Below are 8,433 nucleotides of genomic sequence, written 5' to 3'. Positions count from 1 at the left end.
TTACTCTGAGCTTATTAGTTGTTAGTTATTGTCGTTTAACAATATGTGTTTAAATAGTGGAGGCAAAAAAATTCGTATTATATTTGAAAGTATTTCCTCGTATAATGTACCACGGGCATGCGGATACACCAGCTATTGAGGATATTCCAGTTAGAAAACGATGGCACATGAATGATGTATAGTTCAGTAAGTAAATAAATAATACTGCAGTGACAAATGTGCTAAAACGTTATCTGAATAATAGTGGTTATCACTGCTAATGCTTATGGGGGTTCATAGATGAATCGTTTATAAGCTGCTTTTTGTCTATCCTTCATGGTTATTTGATTGGTTACCCTCAGAGCTATCGTTACTTGTTTGAAACTCGCCTCCACCATTAATCAATGTACAACAAAAATAATAGCGATACAAAATTAATTCGTCTCTATTCTGTCTAACATTTACATGATTGAGGCTGAAGGTACACGTAAATCTTCTCGAGTGAAGGACGAATCTTGTAAACATACGAATAACCTTACATTGTAAAGCCAAGTGGTCATTATCCATAAATAATATATACGGGCCATTTTCTGTGAAAAAAGGGTTTTAATGCACGTGCGTAAAGTATCGTCCCAGATTAGCCTGTTTAGTCCGCACGGACGACAATTTCCGCTTTCATTATATTTTCTGATTATAGAAAGTCGTTTCTTAGCAAAACTCCAGTTTAGGCGGAAAGTGTCGTCCTTGACTAGCCTGTGCGGACTGCACAGGCAAACCTTGAACGACACTTTACGTACATGCATTAAACCCCTTTTTCATACATAAAACAATATAATATATATACACAGTAAAATATCTTTCACTTCTTCAGCGATCAACCAAGTAAACATTAACATTATAATCCGAATTAACTTATATACACACAAATGTTTGAACTAATATTTATTGCTATGGATACTGATTTTGTTTAGGAAAACAACTCCCCTAGAGGTCAACGAAACAGAAAACAATATGCATGTGGTAAGATTATTAAAAATATAAACATATATAGTGCGCCAGTATGTAAGGGACTGAGTGAAAACGCTGCATGCTCATCCACGGGTATTCTCTAACAAATGATGATCAAAACACAAACATGCGTGAAAACAGTGTGACATTCTATGTACGAAATTGAAATTCTAGATTAAGTTCTGTTTCCTGTTCATGCTTACAGCGTATTGCGGCAACATTGAAAACAACATTGGACACAGACTAGTATTCAAGTTACACAGACTGGTATTCAAGTTACGAAAATGAAGTTATACAATACAGTCTGTTAAGTATTTATGATCACAGCGCCCGAGTAAGTTTGTAACATTTTTAAAGGTATCCCGTTACTCCACGATATAATGTTGCGAGCATTGTAAAATTTGACGCGCCTGCGTTGAGGAACGTTTGACAGACCAATAAGTCTGCTTGTTGTTCAAGCGGTACTGCACCATTGTAAGTCGAAGTCAACCCCGCAAGTTTTAATAACGAGTGCAATCATGCGAGCTATTTGGGATTATTATATAGGCAGAAAAAGTGTTCAACAATTAAGAAAACTTACTTTTTTATGCCCGTATTATAATCCCCCCCCCCCTAAAAAAAGAACGCATGATTGCACTTGTGGCAAATGCGAAATTCAACGTGGGTGCAACACATCCTAACTTTTCAGCAGTTGAAAAGTACGATAATCAAATCACTATGACATACAAAAATGCGCCAGTGTATGGAAACATCTTTATACTTTAATGTATATATACAAGATACAAGATAAGTATTGATGCAAAGTATCATAGGGCGTCGGGAATTTCAGTGTAAAAGACACTCAATGAAGTTACATGGAACGATTTTTTTCTACTCTAAATATTAATATATTGGCTGATTATTTTAAACAAAATAGAAAAAGATACTGGTATAACCATTATCTATAATTTTGTGTTATAACCCCCAAATAATCATTATTTATGATGTTGTGTTATAACCCCCAAATAACCATTATCTATGATTTTGTGTTGTAACCCCCAAATATTTCATAGCGTGAGTTCATTTTATTTACATTGGTTTCCCTTTTTTTTACTGGCATCCGTAGGCAGTTTTCATAAATGGAACAGAACTGTGTAGGTTTTAAAATATCTGCTTCATCTTGTAAGCGTACTTTCATATTTTTCTCAACTTCAAGGGAAGATGATTCTGAACTTATTCTTACGTTGCTCATTTACGATAGGGTTTGAGTACTCATTGATATAACACTGTAAGTTGCATAAAGAAGCTGCATTTCACAATACTTTGAAATTCAGTAAAAGATCATAATAGATTTATTGCTCCGATATTCATCATTTTCAATAGGGTTCTAGTAACACTGATATAAAAACACTTAACAAGTTTGGAAAGATTCAGACGAAAGTTGTGAAATCTTTTAAACAAGTGGAAATTGTTTACTTTGTCAAATTTAATAGAAAAAAACTGGACTTATTGTTCCGATGTTTCTCATTTTTAATTGAAGTAAAAATGCTCATTGATATGAAGAGACTGTAAGTTTGGAAAGAATCTGACGAAAAATGTTGACATAATCATCTAACCAAGCAGTTTTTCACTTTTATTTTTAAATTCAAAGAGACATAATTCTGGACTTATGGTCAGATACTGCTCTTATAGAGAGTTTGGGTTGGGTCCTCATTGATAAAAAAACCTGTGCAAGTTTGGGAACAATCGGATGAAAATTCTGGACTTCTAACAACGATTTCAAAATTTCTCAAATTCTAAGGAAGATAACTATGGACGTAATGGTCGGATAATCCTAAAGGGCCCATATCACCTGGATAGAAATACGTGTCGCGCTTCGCGCTCTATGTGTGGTTCTTAAAAAAAAATCCGAAGAGTGCTTGACTCTAGGGAAAGGGGTTGCTGGGACACAGCTCCTCCTTGATAAGCGGCTGCTTCCTTTATCGCAACTCATTGTTTCAATCAATAATACATGTCGCGCTTCGCGCTCTATATGTGGTAGGGATAGTACTTAGGGCCTATGATAGACAACCATACAAATACATGGATAATAGATGTGTTGTTTTTATGTATTTGTTAATATAAAAACACTTGTATTTTTATAAGATATTTAAGTGATGTATGAAATTTTAATTAACGTTGTCACCACGCGGCATCCATTTATTTTAATAAAAATGTCCAATTGTAATAAAATGGATTTTAAAATGTCTACATAAAATAAAACTTTATTATATTTATTAACCTGACTGAAAAAAAAGCCGCCGAACTGTTCCGTTCGTGCCGGAACCCGGGATTGAACCGGGGGCCTTTAGATGATTGTTGCGTAAACAACTTCACACTATAACGCTCTCCCAACTGAGCTATTCTGGCTGACATCATTTATGCACTGCTATTTGGTGAAGTTGTGTATAGCGATCGTTATTATATGTCTATTAATAATCTAATACATTGTACGTTTTCGTACCACTACGCCTTCCAATAAACTTGCTTGCGCGATAGGTCGTCAAATATCTACATTGATTCTCCACTAAATAAGCAAATTAGAAAAAACACAAAATAAATATATTTTGATTATGTTTTGTTTTTATACAAAACCAGAAAGTTTCGCGTATTTGCCCAGTCCCTGTGATCTTTCCCCTGTGATCAGTTGTGGATCAGTTATTAATTAAAACATATAGCTTTGCATTATTGGCAATAAATGTTGTAATAAATGTAATAGGCAAAAATGAAGTAGTTATTTACACTAATTTACACAAAAAATCACCACTATGCAATATATGCTTAAAACAAAAATATATACATCGATCCGTAAAATAACTTCTCCCATAAGCGAAAAAAATGCATTACATACTAGTCGCCGCTCTCCAGAGCGACGCCAATAATAATTGTTTAGAGTTGAATACATGTATGTTTATTCAGCGAGCCTTCGCAAGCGATTCAGGTGTTCAAATAGCCATCTTTGTATTCAACGCGACGGTAAAAACTACACTAAACATCGAATGAAGTCTTCAACATTAACACAATGCCGTCACTATACTGCGCTTGTTAGATGTATTTCAAAATTGTTGAATACACCACAATTTATCAAATAGGGTGTGATTTTAATAATACATGCATTATTTTGGAATTAAACGAGGAACGCGGTAAAAAGGTTAACAACGACAACTTCGTGTCAATTGTAAGTTCGTGTAAATTTATGTAATTGTTGCGTTAAAACGTTTCCTAAGACCACTTACCAAGATCGATAATGTTCCTATGACATGCTTAATTGACGTCGTGCGTCGATATGAAAAGATACACCAGGGTACGCTGTCCAGCGTGAAAGAACAGCTCGAGGAGCAGATGTGAATTAATTGACAGCTACTGAGAAAAGCGTCAGTAAGGAGCCGTTACGAAACGACGTTATTCTCACCATTATGTGTCCGACATTGGTTGGACGTGTTCACCGATATGCATAGTTTTGAAAACAAAGACGATATATATGTAAACTGAAATCAATCACAACTATTGAACAATCGTCAATTTCATTTTCTGTTAAAGGGATCTTTTCACGCTTTGGTAAATTGACAAAATTGAAAAAAGTTGTTTCAGATTCGCAAATTTTCGTTTTAGTTATGATATTTGTGAGGAAACAGTAATACTGAACATTTACCATGGTCTAATATAGCCATTATATGCATCTTTTGACGATTTTAAAACCTAAAAATTATAAAGCGTTGCAACGCGAAACGATTGAATAATTTGGAGAGTTCTGTTTTTGTCGTTAAATTTTGTGAAACTACGAAGATTGCTTATATAAGGTATAAAATACTTCATGCATATGTACTCGGCGGAATAGCTCAGTAGGCTAAAGCGTTTTTACTTCAGGACTCTGGCAGGACTCCAGGGGTCACTGGTTCGAAACCTGGTCCGGGCAATGTTCTTTTCCTTTTTTTAATTTTATTCTTGATTTTTTACTGGAGCTTTAACGATCCAATGTTTACATTTATCGATATAAAGCATTTAATGAATAAGTTAAAAAATGCCAAAATCTGTGAAAAGGCCCCTTTAAAGAGTGTCCGTAAAAATCGCTTTGTGGAATTGTTGAGTTAACAAAATATTTTAAACAAAGTTTAACAATGTTCAATGTATATCGTATGGGGACCACCCATGTCTTATTCTCACAACGCGGTAGGAGGTGATAATATTTTTTAAGACGAATGACGGAATTGGACGCCAAGCGTACTATGCCCATAGAAACTTACAATTTAGCACCTATGAGTCACATAAGCTAACGTTCTGCGCAATAGCATTATATTTTAAAAACCTATGTTTTGGATACAACTTCATAGCGTTTTGAATTGTATCTCGCTAAAATGCACAATGCGAGAAAGCCACGTTTGATATTAATGGCATTAATAGTTCCATGCATTGTCGTTCTGTTTGTTTCCTTAACGTCTGAAAGAAATACATTTTAGCATTCCACTACATGTACCAGTTTGCCAAGCTATTTACGAACACATGAATTAATACATCGACATATTTCACTCATGTCCTTGTTGGCGTAGATCCGTTTCGTCGACATTTTCAGTACAATGACAAATAAAAAAGACTTAAAAGCGACTTATCGGCTTTTCCAAAGCTGCATATCCGTTAAATACGAAACAACCATTAGTATACTGTTTCAAATACTTCTTACACACTCGAAAAATTGCAGTGAAAATGAAACGTTATCTTAAAGACAATTTTATTTCCGTTTTGATTTGTGAAGACATACCCATTGATCACAATGAATGTATTGCCAAAATGATATTTTTACATAATTACTCCCTATTTAAAGTGATATTACGGGCATTTTTAACTGTTGAATTCAGCTGAAAACAATTAACTGGTCAAAAGAATTAGTTAAAATGTTTTCTCTTTTCGGGATATTGTTTTAGTATGTTGATGCTGCCTTAACAAATATAAGTGTATATAAAGAGAAAACAACAAAAATAAACAAGGGTTGCAATAGACGCCTGTAAACTGTTAGATTCCCATAATATCACTTTAGTCTCTAATAAGTGAATTTACACGTATTCACTCACAGATCGACCATTGTGCGAATACAACTGTCACGCAGCAAATTATTAGTAAACATCGTTAACAGAGAGTTTTGTTCACAACTCATAACGGAAAATATGTGGCTCTGAAAATACTGTTTTAAATCAAATGTAAGGTACATTTGCAACATTTGAAAATAATGTAAATACTAATAGTTAGAGACTATGTTCATCACTGCTTTTACAGCCGTTCACTTATAAGTCTTATGTCTGCAGATTGTAGTCAGGCGTGACTCCTGTTGCAAGTGTCTCCGTGCAAGATCTGCTACTTTTCTGGCAAAATTGGTGCAATCAACCAGTGAGTAGATGGATATAGTTCTCACTAACAGTAAAAACATGGCAGTATTTGTTTTATTTGCATCCAGCCGTCAAATTGATAACAAAGCGCTGAAGGCACTGAATTTGTTTGCTTTTATAGCTTTTTATATCGAAAGTTTGAAATGACCACAACCCATTCAAATTTATAAAGAGTGTGCCTAAAACACAGGTCGAGATGTGTTTTTTTTTCAAATCATTGATGCAGCTTATCAGTGTGCACAGGCTAATCTTATTTGACATGCATTGAGCCCCGTTTTCCCTGAAAGCAGCCAATATGTACAGATTTCAATGATAAACACTAAACTGGCCATCGTTGCCTTACAAGCTGTTAAGTACACACTATGTACTGTACCAGTGAGAAGAGGCAGATGCGGTGGTTAAAGTAGACGCTATTAGCATTCTGTCGTCTGCTAAATTTTACTAGGGTTATCCACACAGGTAGTCACGGGTTACGGTTCATAGCGTAGCTAAGGCATACTGATTTGCAAAATTCGGTCTGCATTATTTGTGAGCTAACGCTCACAAATAAAAACTGCGTGTGTAGTTATTTTGAAGTTTTAGGACACGTAGTGCGTCCCAGCACTCCTACCTAATTAACTTACTGGACTAACGAAATATGAGACACATTCCACATGCAATAATAAATAGTTTACCCATCTTAACATTGTTACACAGGACTCGAAATAGGAGGTTGCTGTAGAGTTTAAAACAATAATATGTCAATAAAAGTTATTTATTGATCGAAGATAAACGAACTTAAAATCTCGAGATTTTTTTCCGCTTCTAAGGCCACATTTAATATGAACACAATCATTCGAAAACACCAACAAAACAACTCCACAGTGGCCAAACACGACGACGTGAAACTATAAGAAAAGTCTTTTAATTGTCACTTCTTGCGCATTAAACACTTAACGCGTCCGGAAATAGCGCCACAAGTCTCCACACTGATAAGATAATGTGGCACGCAGTTGTAAGTGGTGTCTAGTGTCTGCAGAATATCGCCACTTTATGCAAGAACGTGCATATTAAACTCAAGCAGGAAAAGATGTATCATGTTTATCAATTCTCATATCTAAATGCATTAGACATTTTAGACATTAGACATGTTTATTGGGTAATATAGGCCACTAGCCCAAAATACAGCATTTACATGAAAATATGTCGAACAGAGTGATACATAATCATACATTTAAGAACATTAAAGCATGTTGTTATACACTTAATTTATGTAAAACATTTAATATGCTAATGCTAGAATGGAAAAAGTTTCTAAAATGATAACTCTATACACATGATTAAAAAGTAAGAAAGAGCATTACAACTATCTATTCAAGTATGTATGTTTAAGATTTCTTTTCTTCTTACAAGCGAATTATACAAAAACTTAGCGATATTTATAATATTATGTTCATCTTTAAAGCATAGTATAGTATAAAACATTTGATGAGATCGGTTTCTTAACCAGTCAGATTTGAAGAATGTTTGTCTAAATGTTTCGTATTCATTACATTCAAAAAAGAAATGATATTCATCTTCAACTACGCTTATATTATTTTGTACACATAATGGACAGAATCTTAAATGTCTATCTATTGATAAGTGGCGACCTTTCTCAATCATGAGATCGCTGAGCAACGAAAACTTGACAAAGTTTTCCTGAAAACAAAAGACAAATTAATATTTAGATATGGTTCACAGTACAAATCGGTTAAACAAAATCTAAAATGCAATGATTTAGGAGAATTATCAATTTTTGATTTCCATACTTGAAGATAACAATCTTTTATTCGTGTTTTGAACAGATGTATAAAATTGTCTTCATGCCCAACACCTTGAGCAAGCCAAACATAACCAAATCCATAACTAAATAGTAATTCACTGATATAACTAGCCCATGTCCTTCTACCTACATCATCTAACTCTTTTAACATTTTATAACACTGTTTAGGATATTTAGAATTTTCCAGTCGGGTGATTTTCAACCAGAACTTGATGCAATTTGGGATATATGTTATACATAAAGGAA

General features: G+C 34.3%; 1 non-coding gene across 1 annotated transcript; it reads right to left on the bottom strand.

The window, feature by feature from the left end:
• Window positions 1-3,283: 3,283 nt before the first annotated feature.
• Trnah-gug (transfer RNA histidin (anticodon GUG)) lies at window positions 3,284-3,375 on the bottom strand. Its single transcript is given in 2 exon segments — window positions 3,284-3,319; window positions 3,339-3,375. It is a non-coding gene; the product is annotated as a tRNA-His (tRNA).
• Window positions 3,376-8,433: the final 5,058 nt, after the last annotated feature.

This window comes from Dreissena polymorpha, chromosome 15, assembly GCF_020536995.1.
Source record: "Dreissena polymorpha isolate Duluth1 chromosome 15, UMN_Dpol_1.0, whole genome shotgun sequence".
NCBI classification, from domain to species: Eukaryota; Metazoa; Mollusca; class Bivalvia; order Myida; family Dreissenidae; genus Dreissena; species Dreissena polymorpha.
The sequence above is the reverse complement of the archived record's forward strand: the minus strand, read 5'-3'. Positions and strand labels throughout refer to the sequence as shown.